A 12,084-nucleotide genomic window follows, 5' to 3' on the forward strand; every position below is an offset into this window, starting at 1 on the left:
CTATCTGAGGTTATTGATATTTCTCCTGGCAATCTTGATTCCAGCTTGTGCTTCATCCAGCCCAGCATTTCTCATGATGTACTCTGCATAGAAGTTAAATAAGCAGGGTGACAATATACAGCCTTGACGTACTCCTTTCCCGATTTGGAGCTAGTCTGTTGTTCCATGTTCAGTTCTGACTGTTGCTTCCTGACCTGCATACAGATTTCTCAGGAGGCAGGTCAGGTGGTCTGGTATTCCTGTCTCTTTATCTGCCATTACTGTTCTTCAACACTTCTAAGTTTAACCCACAAAGACACTATAAGCACATCATCGGAAAGAGATATGCTTTATTTGTTCTGCTGTGTTGGAAATTTTGTACTGATTAAGTCACACGCTTTCAACCTGTCACCCTGATAACCAGCACTGTTAATGCACAGCACAGTTCACTGGCCCGATTAAGTCCATGTTCATAGTCTGGATGCTAGTAACTAGAGGGAAGATAACTGCCCCATATGAAGATCAAGAATATGGTCTTGGGTTTGTTAACATGCTGTTCTAACTACTTGAGCTGGCCAGCAAAAAAATATTTCTTAACCAGTTAAAAACTTTTTAGTACCTATATATAATACTATATATATATGACATAGTGATTTTTTAAAAATATATAGCCCTGGTGTTTTTGTGTCTTGTCTTTACTTTCTCCACTCTGAATTTACTGCTTTGGAAAGAACTTAGTCCTGGGTCAGCAAACGTTTTCAGATATTACGTATTTTAGGAAAAGACCATGCAGTACCTGTGCGGCATCGCCACTCATCCTGTCGTTGTTTATGAAAGTAGCCCTGATCAATATGTAAACAAATGAATGTCTGCATCTCAATGAGTGAGTGAAAGTTGCTCAGTCGTGTCCGACTCTTTCAGACCCCACGGACTATATAGTCCGTTCTCCGGGCCAGAAGACTGGAGTGGGTAGCCTTTCCCTTCTCCAGGGGATCTTCCTAACCCAGGGGTCAAACCCAGGTCTCCCGCATTACAGGCAGATTCTTTAACCAGCTGAGCCACTATTTACCAAAACAGGTGACAGGCCAGATGTAGCCATAGTTCAATGATCCTGATCTAAACCAAAGGTTGACGAGGTCAGGAAACTCCCTCTTCGTGTGTCCCCAGCATCCGGCACACAGTGGGTATTCAAATCTGTTAACCTATATGAATGAAAATAAATGTCAAGAACCAAGAAAGGATCCTAGATCAACTGTAATAACAAAATGAATCACCCCTGGCAGTGTGGAAACAAAGTAACTAGCCAGTAGAGAAACAGTTGCTGAATAACTGAAACTCAATTTTATTTCACACCCAAGATTAATCTCTGTCTTTTATTCTTGATTTATCCACTGGATTATCTTTTGGGAATTTATTCTTGGTTCAAAACACCATTAAAAGATGCATTAAACTTGGGCTGTGGCCCTACATATATTTGCTCCTTTAAAAAGTGCTCCAAGTAGAAAAAGACATGTTGAAGAACTGCTTCTTTTCTGTGTGTTCCCACTCACAAGTTGTTTTAATTTTTCAGCTTCATCAAGTCATGTAGCTGCTGCTGCTGCTAAGTTGCTTCAGTTGTGTCCGACTCTGAGCGACCCCGTAGATGGCAGCCCACCAGGCTCCCCCGTCCCTGGGATTCTCCAGGCAAGAACACTGGAGTGGGTTGCCATTTCCTTCTCCGAAGTCAGGTAGGCTGCCACCTAATTGATTATTGACAGTTTTCAGTGGTTTTAGCTAAAACTTTGGCAGTTGATTTTTTTTTTTAATGAAGGTAGCCAATGTTCTAATAAAATTCAACCCTCTGTCCCTAGAGAAATTATTCAGTTTTTTAGAACTTGCTTTCAGACCAACTTTTCCCAGAAAGGCTTCATATCTTCCCTCTCTTTTAGAAATTCTCCCTTTTTGCAGTCATCTGTCACAGATGATAACTTACTGGCTATAAAAAGAGTTTATAACTTTCAGTACAAAATAAACAAGATGACATTGCAAATAAGCCTTAAGAAATGATAAGCACACTATTTTTAAAGGCATTTACACAATATCCCTATCATAAGATGCTTAGGGGGCAAAATAAAGAAAATTAGAATTACAATCACCCAAAATAAATAATTTGCCCTTATGGTTAAAAAGCAAAATGCTGGTATTAAAGATTTATAACAGAAATTCATCATAAGCAGAGACCTGTACAGTTTCTTTATTCAGCTTAGCTTTTTTAAAATGACTTTCTTCCTGCTCCACTGAGGCAGGATTGACAAATAAAAATTGCCTATACTTAAGGTCTACAACATGATAATTCGATACACATACACATTGTGAAATGACTACCACTATCGAGCTCACTGGGCTTCCTTGGTGGCTCAGGGTTAAAGAATTTGCCTGCCAGTGCACGAGACATGGATTCAGTCCCTGGGTTGGGAAGATCCCCTGGAGAAGGAAATGGCAAACTACTCCAGTATTCTTGCCTGGGAAATTCCATGGACAGAGGAGTCTGGCCCGCTACAGTCTATGGGATCACAAAGAGTCAGATACGACTTAGTGACTAAACAACAACAAAATCAGGCTCATTAACACGTCCATCACCTCCCATAGTAGCCCTATTTTTGTTTGTAGTGAGGACCTTTAAAAGCTACTCTTAGCAAAAGTCATATATACATTACATTATTATTACCTATAGCCACCATGCTGCACATTAGAGCTATAGAACTTACTCATTTTTCCCCCGTGGAAAGGCATTCTATTTTAAATATAACAGTGTGTACATGTGAATCCCAAACTCCCAACCTATCCCTCTCCCCCTACTCTTCTCCACTGGTAACCCTAAGTTCCTTCTCTGGAGAACTTACTCATGTTATAAGTAGAAATTTGCACCCTTGAGCAACATATCCCTATTTCCTCTACCCCCAAATTCCTGGTAACCACTGTTCTACTGTTTCTATGAGGTCAACATATTTAGACTACACAAATAGAGGCTAGTATATTTCTTAACAACAACAACAACAACAAAATCTCAATATTCAGGGGCAGAAAAAAATATGCCTATATACCTGACTTCCAGTTCCCCCCCTCCCCCGGCCATGCCATGTGGCATGCAAGATCTTAGTTCCCTGACCAAGGATCGAACCCATGCCCCCTGCACTGGAAGCCCAGAGTCTCAACCACTGGACTGCCAGGGAAGTCCTCCCTTTCTTTTTCTGATCTATCTTTTTTAAAAAGTCTTACTATAAGGCCTTTCTTTTCTCCAAAAACAAATTGTATCTAGAGGTTTCGGAAAATTAGTACTGCCCTAAAAATAGAAAAAGATGTAGCTACCATATCCTACTTATCCTCTACTAGAGCCCAGATATGCCTGGTTATCGAAATCATGAAATCATCCAGTCAGTCTTTAGAGCATGTAGATGGCTGGGCCCCTCTAAATGGTTGGGTTGAAGGTTCTGTTAGTTTTGATTGAGATAGTCTTCAGATAGTCCTCACAGCATTTCAGATTTGGGAACCCTTGTGCCAGAAGACTCCCTCCCAGCAAGACAGCAGTATCTGGTCCACACTTTTATGATTCAAAAGGCCCCAGATTCCTTTTCTCAGCAGTGAGCAGATTTTCTTTTCGCCCTTTTGATCTTCACCAAAAATTAGGTGCCAGCCACAAAATCCTATTTATTCTTACTGTAAGCCCAGCATCTGTCTTAACAATCACAGATCCTCTTTCATTTTGTAGCCACTCCAGTCTTTGAAAACAAAGGCTGATGTTCACACACAGAAGTGTACTTTTCAGAAAACCACAAAATAAAGTGACTGTTTCTCGTTCTGATGGCAGAAAAACCATATGTCAGTTTAAATATCTTCTGCCCTGATTACACACATCAGTATGTGAAAATCTCTGTGGAACCTAAGTATAGAATTCAATGCAACAATGCGAAATTCCACCCACCACACTTGTGAAATACAGAAACACAGCATTAATAATTAAAATGAAGAAAAACAATAACAACACATATTTGCTGAGTGTCTCTCTGTGGCAGGCAATGGGCAGATGAACAGAAACTTTCATTTAAAAAGACAGCATTTTAGTAAGTGATTTCAGCGCCACAATCAGTGAATTCCTTCATTAATATTTCCCAGCAAGTATTTAAGTTTCCCCAAAGAAATTATATTTTAGCAAAGAAATTGCTTAGATATTGGGTTTTTTTTCTATATTGCTGAGATTTTAAATATTTTTTTGGCATATTCAACAAAACTGTTGACTTAGGTTCATTTTGTATACTGATTTTGTATACTTTTGATAGTTCAATTACATGTCCAACAATAATACTTCTTCTTTTCTCTATGGAAAGTTTAGCATGAGTTCTTGTATTTTAGAGTTTCTAGACTTAGCTTACGAGAGAGTTTAGATACTAAGTGAGCTCAGTTAGAAACTTAATGCAATGTTTCCAAAGCAAGGCTAAGGACGAAACTAAGACAGCAGCAATAAAAGCGGCAGAGAGGCAGTGGAGAAGACAGAGAGCGGTAAGCATGTCTCCAAGATTATTTCTGGTTGTCAACCTGGAAGAATTGTGATACCGTATCTACCAAAATGGAAAACACATAAGGAGCCAATCTGGTGCTGACACAAAGGGGGAGAAATGATGACTTCATTCATAAATACATGGCTTCTCTAGTGCCAACAGGACCAAATGCCTTCAGGTTGGTAGAAGAAAGTAACGTCCCTAGCTGAATTCTCAAGAATAAGGGTCAAACAAGATACGTACAATGCTCTAAAGGATTATGTATCAGGTATCTAAAAGGGGCTTCCCAGGTGCTGCCAGTGGTAAAGAATCCACCTGCCAACGCAGGACATAAGAGATGTGGATTCAATCCCAGAGTCAGGAAGATCCTCGGTAGTAGGAAACGGCAATACACTCGAGTATCCTTGCCTGAAGAATTCCATGGACAGAAGAGTCTGGCAGGCTACCATCCACGGGGTCACAAAGAGTTGGACCTGACTGAGCACATGCACACGTTAAGTACATATATCAAGTATCTATTTGCCACAAGGAAACAAGGTATTTGTTTGCTGCATAACAAACTATATAGCTCAAAGGGTTTAAATAATAAGTCATTTTTTAGTTCTGGATTCTGCTGGTGATTGAATGGTTCTTCTGGTCTCAGCTAGATTCACTCATGCTCCCATAGTCAGGTACCATCTGTTTCGGCTGGGTTAAAGTTTTGGCTATGACAGCCGGGCTGACTCAGCACTGCTCAGCACAATGTCTCATCCTCCAACAGGCTCATTCTCAAGGCAGTGGGAAGGCTTAGTAAGGGAGGGTGAGAGCTCACCAAGCCAGAACTGGGCACAGCTTCACTTTAGCACATTCTGCCAGCCAGAGCAAATCAAAGGCCAACTCAGATTCTAGAAGCAGGGAAATAGATTCTACCTCTAAATGGGAAGAAACCCAACACCATATGGCAATGGGTACGAATTAGGGAGAGGGAGAGAACTGGAGCCATTTCTGCCATCAGTGTATCAGAGACCAGAATCAAATTTTTCTGATACAAACTGTTTTCTCATCTTAGAGAAGATGAATAAGAGATTTACAAAAATTTCAGAGATGAAAGGGAATTGAGCAATTAGCCTTTCAAATCCTTTAATGTGCCCAATGTGGGAGCACAAGGAGGTCTGCTCACTCCTAATCAAATAGCTAAATAGTTACAAAGCCAAGATAAAAAGTCCTTCTAAGTTCTGGAACTCTGCCTTTCCGTCACACCACACCCCTAGTTCCCTGGAGTGTTCAGCCTCTTTAAATAACATGGTAGTAATAACTTTTTAATCAGGATGTGCTATTTTTTTCAGAACAATTTTTGGAAATGTGTATTTATTTAACACAAATAATGAAATCCTCATTCGCAAAAAATATTATGAACACAAAGGAATTTTTTACAAGTGATTCTATCCATCCATTATCCATCATTATAAAGAAATATAAAGATAATAGTGATTAAATACAATGACTAAATACTATTGAGAGAAAATTATATAAATGGGTTTATTGTGATTTATATAATAAGTTTGACTCACTTCATCTTGGATTAATAATTTCTTAAGAGGTAGAACATAAACCATGCCAATCACTTACTTAGGGTTTCTCAAAACATTTCCTAATCCATAAAAGTTACTTTCATGCTATTTGATTTTTCTAATTTATTTTCCTTTGGTAGTAATTAAGGAAACCTTAGTTAAAAACAAAATGTAAGTTAATAGATGGCTTACTTCTCATGTATAGAAAATTAATTTAAGAATATAGAAAAGTTAGTCTTTTCTATTTTTTGTACACTTTACTATATTTCATGACCAGCTTTTATCAACACCTGATGTAAATGAAACCTATTTAAAATGGCTTTTTAAAAAAGTGAAAATAATTAATTAACTAAACAGTAAATTCAGGAAAATGGTTAAATAAATTCTGGATCTTCCATGCCAAAAAAAGAAAATCAAATCAGTGAGTAGTGAAAATGCTTTAAAGATAATGTTATAATCAAAAAAAGGAAGAAGAAAAAGAAATAAAATGTTTACCTAGAACACAGTTCAGTCAGTTCAGATCAGTTCAGTTGCTCAGTCGTGTCCGACTCTTTGCAACCCTATGGACTGCAGCACACCAGGCCTCCCTGTCCATCACCAACTCCCAGAGCTTGCTCACACTCATGCCCATTAAATCGGTGATGCCATCCAACTATATCATCCTCTGTCATCCCCTTCTCCCCCTGCCTTCAATCACACAGTTACAATTTTTAAAATATGTACAATAAAAATACTGAAAGGATGTATAACAAAATATGCACAGTGTTTTCTTTCTTTGGATGAGAGAACTCTAAATGATTTATATTTTAATGTACTTTTAATCAATCAAAATAATTTAAAAATTACATTATTTAAATGGTTAGCAATTGAAAAACAAGAAGGAAAGTAAGCCACGAGATTAAAGTGATTGCATATATTTAAGATGCAAACTTTTGAAGATAATATATTTGAGTAGAATAAATAGTAGACAAAACATTTAAAGTTGATCATCATATTTTTTTAATCATACTACACTCAAAAATGCATCTTGAGACCATAAAATTAGAATGTATGAGGTAACAATCCCATTTCAAAGATAAAAAGTTGATTCATACCCAGAAAGATTAAATGACTAATTTTTCCCATAAAATATAACCAGCCCATTGTAGAATCAAGACTCACAATCTAGTCATGCTCTATTTTATCATTCTGTCTCTCTAAAAAATACTAAAAGAGATAATAAGCTAAAATGCTGAGAGTTAACAAACAGTGTCGTGCCAGGTTTTTAAATATGTGATTGTCTTGCTCATCTTCTCTCATTTATGAGTTCATCTCTAAAAATAGTCAGTCAGTTACTTCAGTAGCTCAGTCATATCTGTTTCTTTGAGATCCCATGGACTGCAGCATGCCAGGCCTCCCTGTCCATCATTAACTCCCAGAGCTTGCTCAAACTCATGTCCATCCAGTTGGTGATGCCATCCAACCATCTCATCCTCTGTTGTCCCCTTCTCCTCCTGCCTTCAATCTTTCCCAGCATCAGGGTCTTTTCCAATGAGTCAGTCCTTCTCATCAGGTGGCCAGAGTATTGGAGCTTCAGCTTTAGCATCAGTCCTTCAAGTGAATATTCAGGACTGATTTCCTTTAGGACTGACTGACTTGATCTCCTTGCAGTCCAAGGGACTCTCAAGAGTCTCTCCAACACCACAATTCAAAAGCATCAATTCTTCAACACTCAGCTTATCTTAAAATGTCCTCACATTTTAAGATTTGTGTATGGACATGACAATATATTTTAAATTTTTTATTTTGCTATCTTGATCTCATTTCAGATATTTTTGCTTTTGATAAAAAAATCACAATTTTCTTCAGTCTTGTTAGTTTAGGGGAAAAAAGTAACACAGAAAGCTAAGAACTGAAACATCTATTCCTTTCTCACTAGTAAGTATATGGCAGTAAGCATCACAAAGCAAGTCTTATCATTAGTGAATTTCTAGCCTATTGAAATAAAAAGATGCATATGACATGGTGCCTGATTTCAAAGAGCTTATAGTAGATTAGAGACAGACAGATACACAAGCAACTAAGAGCAACACAGGGTTGTAGGTTGTATAAAGATGTCTTTACAAGTTTAAAAGAGGGATTAATTATTTCCACCTTGGGGGATATGAGGTAATGTCATCAGGAAGTGCTTTGTAAAGTCAAACTTGGGCTGAAAAGGCCTCAAAAAAAATCCAAGTTATATAAAAAAAAAAAAAACATAGCAACTAGGTTTGAAGACTTTACCAATTCAAATGACCATTCTATGTATTAAGAAGATAGCAAGAGATATTTCATAGAGATGTGCATGCATGCACAGTCGCTTTAGTCATGTTTTACTCTTTGTTACCCCATGGTCTGTAGCCTGCCAGGCTCCTCTGTCCATGGGATTCTCCAGGCAAGAATACTGGAGTGGGTTGCCAGGCCCTACTCCAGGGGATCTTCCCGATCCAAGGATCGAACCCGCGTCTCCTGCATTGCAGGCAGATTCCTTACCACCACGTAAGCCCCTTCATAGAAGACAATTTCCCTCAAATCAATATTCAATCATCTTATCTAATGTCCACAATTTTATAAACATATATACATATGAATTGAAAAGTATGTGATCAGCTCTATGCTAAGTGCTATGGAAGGTACAAAAATTTATGAGACATATTGCCAACCTATGAAGAGACAGGGAATATTGTTATAGAGTCAATATATGAACACGTTCGAAGCAAGGTTTGATGCTGTAAAGAGCAATATTGCATAGGAACCTGGAATATTAGGTTCACGAATCGAGGCAAATTGGAAGTGGTCAATAGGAGATGGCAAGAGTGAACATCGACATTCTAGGAATCAGCAAACTAAGATGGACTAGAATGGGTGAAATTAACTCAGGTGACCATTATATCTACTACTGTGGGCAGGAATCCCTTAGAAGAAATGGAGTAGCCATCATAGTCAACAAAAGAATCCAAAATGCAGTACTTGGATGCAATCTCAAAAACGACAGAATGATCTCTGTTCGTTTCCAAGGCAAACCATTCAATATCACAGTAATACAAGTCTATGCCTGAGCAGTAATGCTGAAGAAGCTGAAGTTGAACAGTTCTATGAAGACCTACAAGACCTTCTAGAACTAACACCCAAAAAAGATATCCTTTTCATTATAAGGAACTGGAATGCAAAAGTAAGAAAGAAGTCAATAAACACCTGGAGTAACAGGCAAATTTGGCCTTGGAGTACAGAATGAAGCAGGGCAAAGACTAATAGAGTTCTGCCAAGAGAATGCATTGGTCATAGTAAACACCCTCTTCCAACAACACAAGGGAAGACTCTACACATGGACATCACCAGATGGTCAACACCGAAATCAGATCTATTATATTCTTTGCAGCCAAAGATGGAGAAGCTCTATACAGTCAGCAAAAACAAGACTGGGAGCTGACTATGGCTCAGATCATGAAGTCCTTATTGCCAAATTCAGACTTAAATTGAAGAAAGTAAGGAAAACCACTAGACCATTCAGGTATGACCTAAATCAAATCCCTTATGATTATACAGTGGAAGTGAGAAATAGATTTAAGGGACTAGATCTGATAGACAGAGTGCCTGATGAACTATGGACGGAGGTTTGTGACATTGTACAGAAGATAGGAATCAAGACCATCCCCATGGAAAAGAAATGCAAAAAAGCAAAATGGCTGTCTGAGGAGGCCTTCCAAATAGCTGCGAAAAGAAGGGAAGTGAAAAGCAAAGGAGAAAAGGAAAGAGATACCCATTTGAATGCAGAGTTCCAAAGAATAGCAAGGGGAGATAAGAAAGCCTTCCTCGGCAATCAGTGTAAAGAAATAGAGGAAAACAATAGACTGAGAAAGACTAGAGATCTCTTCAGGAAAATTAGAGATACCAAGAGAACATTTCATGCAAAGATGGGCTCAATAAAGGACAGAAATGGTAGGGACCTAACAGAAACAGAAGATATTAAAAAGAGGTGGCAAGAATACACAGAAGAACTGTACAAAACAGATCTTCATGACCCAGATAATCACAAGCCAGACATCCTGGAATGTGAAGTCAAGTGGGCCTTAGGAAGCATAAGTACAAACAAAGCTAGTGGAGGTGATGGAATTCCAGTTGAGCTATTTCAAATCCTGAAAGATGATGCTGTCAAAGTACTGCACTCAATATGCCAGCAAATTTGGAAAACTCAGCAGTGGCCACAGGACTGGAAAAGGTCAGTTTTCATTCCAATCCCAAAGAAAGACAATGTCAAAGAATGTTCAAACTACAGCACAATTGCACTCATCTCACATGCTAGTAAAGTAATGCTCAAAATTCTCCAAGCCAGGCTTCAGCAATACGTGAACCGTGAACTTCCAGATGTTCAAGCTGGTTTTAGAAAAAGCAGAGGAACCAAATATCAAATTGCCAACATCCGCTGGATCATGGAAAAAGCAAGAGAGTTCCAGAAAAACATTTATTTTTGTTTTATTGACTATGCCAAAGTCTTTGACTGTATGTATCACAATAAACTGGAAAATTCTTCAAGAGATGGGAATACCAGACCACCTGACCTGCCTCTTGAGAAACCTGTATGCAGGTCAGGAAGCAACAGTTAGAACTGGACATGGAACAACAGACTGGTTCCAAATAGGAAAAGGAGTATGTCAAGGCTGTATATTGTCACCCTACTTATTTAACTTATATGCAGAGTACATCACAAGAAACGCTGGGCTGGATGAAGCACAGGCTGGAATCAAGATTGCTGGGAGAAATATCAATAACCTCAGATATGCAGATGACACCACCCTTATGGCACAAAGTGAAGAGGAACTCAAAAGCCTCTTGATGGAAGTGAAAGAGGAGAGTGAAAAAGTTGGCTTAAAGCTCAACTAAGATCATGGCATCCGGTCCCATCACTTCATGGCAAATAGATGGGAAAACAGTGGAAACAGTGGCTGACTTTATTTTGAGGGGTTCCAAAATCACTACAGATGGTGACTGCAGCCATAAAATTAAAAGACGCTTACTCCTTGGAAGGAAAGTTATGACCAACCCAAACAGCATATTAAAAAGTAGAGACATTACTTTGTCAACAAAGGTCCATCTAGTCAAGGCTATGGTTTTTCCAGTGGTCATGTATGGATGTGAGAGTTGGACTATAAAGAAAGATGAGCGCTGAAAAATTGATGCTTTTGAACTGTGGTGTTGGAGGAGACTCTTGAGAGTCCCTTGGACTGCAAGGAGATCCAACCAGTTCATCCTAAAAGAGATCAGTCCTGGGTGTTCTTTGGAAGAACTGATGTTGAAGCTGAAACTCCAATCCTTTGGTCACCTGATGGGAAGAGCTGCCTCATTTGAAAAGACCCTGATGCTGGGAAAGATTGAGGACAGGAGGAGAAGGGGACAACAAAGGATGAGATGGTTAAATGGCATCACTGACTCAATGGACATGGGTTTGGGTCGACTCTGGGAGTTCGTAACGGACAGGGAGGCCTGGCATGCTGTGGTTCATTGGGTTGCAAAGAGTCGGACACCTTGAGCAACTGAACTGAACTGATATGAACATGTGGGAATTGGTGTATTAGAGAAATTCTAGCCCATTTAATACACACAAAAGCCAGAAACATTATAACAAACATACCTTACAATTCTGATGGCCTAACCTCATAAAAGTCTATCTTGTTTTCATGTAAGAGTGCATTGTGGACATTCGTGGTTTGAAGTTAGCTTCTCTCCATTTGATGATTGCACAATATTGCTGCCTTGGCATACGTTTTGTCTGGCTCAGTAGCCTGCTGCTGCTGCTAAGTTGCTTTAGTCATGTCTGACTCTGTGCGACCCCATAGATGGCAGCCCACCAGGCTCCCCCGTCCCTGGGATTCTCCAGGCAAGAACACTGGAGTGGGTTGCCATTTCCTTCTCCAATGCGTGAAAGTGAAAAGTCAAAGTGAAGTCGCTCAGTCGTGTCCAACTCTTTGCGACCCCATGGACTGCACCCTACCAGGCTCCTCTGT

At 39.1% G+C, this 12,084-nt stretch overlaps 1 long non-coding RNA gene across 4 annotated transcripts in view; it reads right to left on the bottom strand.

The window, feature by feature from the left end:
* Positions 1-1,046: 1,046 nt before the first annotated feature.
* Positions 1,047-12,084, bottom strand: part of LOC104988020 — a 16,265-nt gene continuing 5,227 nt past the window's right edge. For all 4 annotated transcript variants that reach the window (XR_825195.1, XR_825197.1, XR_825196.1 and 1 more), the window contains one exon: positions 1,047-1,181. This is a non-coding gene — a long non-coding RNA (uncharacterized LOC104988020). The remainder of the gene's footprint in view (positions 1,182-12,084) is intronic.

The sequence above is a fragment of the Bison bison genome, unplaced genomic scaffold, assembly GCF_000754665.1.
Source record: "Bison bison bison isolate TAMUID 2011002044 unplaced genomic scaffold, Bison_UMD1.0 scf7180017864113, whole genome shotgun sequence".
In the NCBI taxonomy this organism is placed as follows: domain Eukaryota; kingdom Metazoa; phylum Chordata; class Mammalia; order Artiodactyla; family Bovidae; genus Bison; species Bison bison.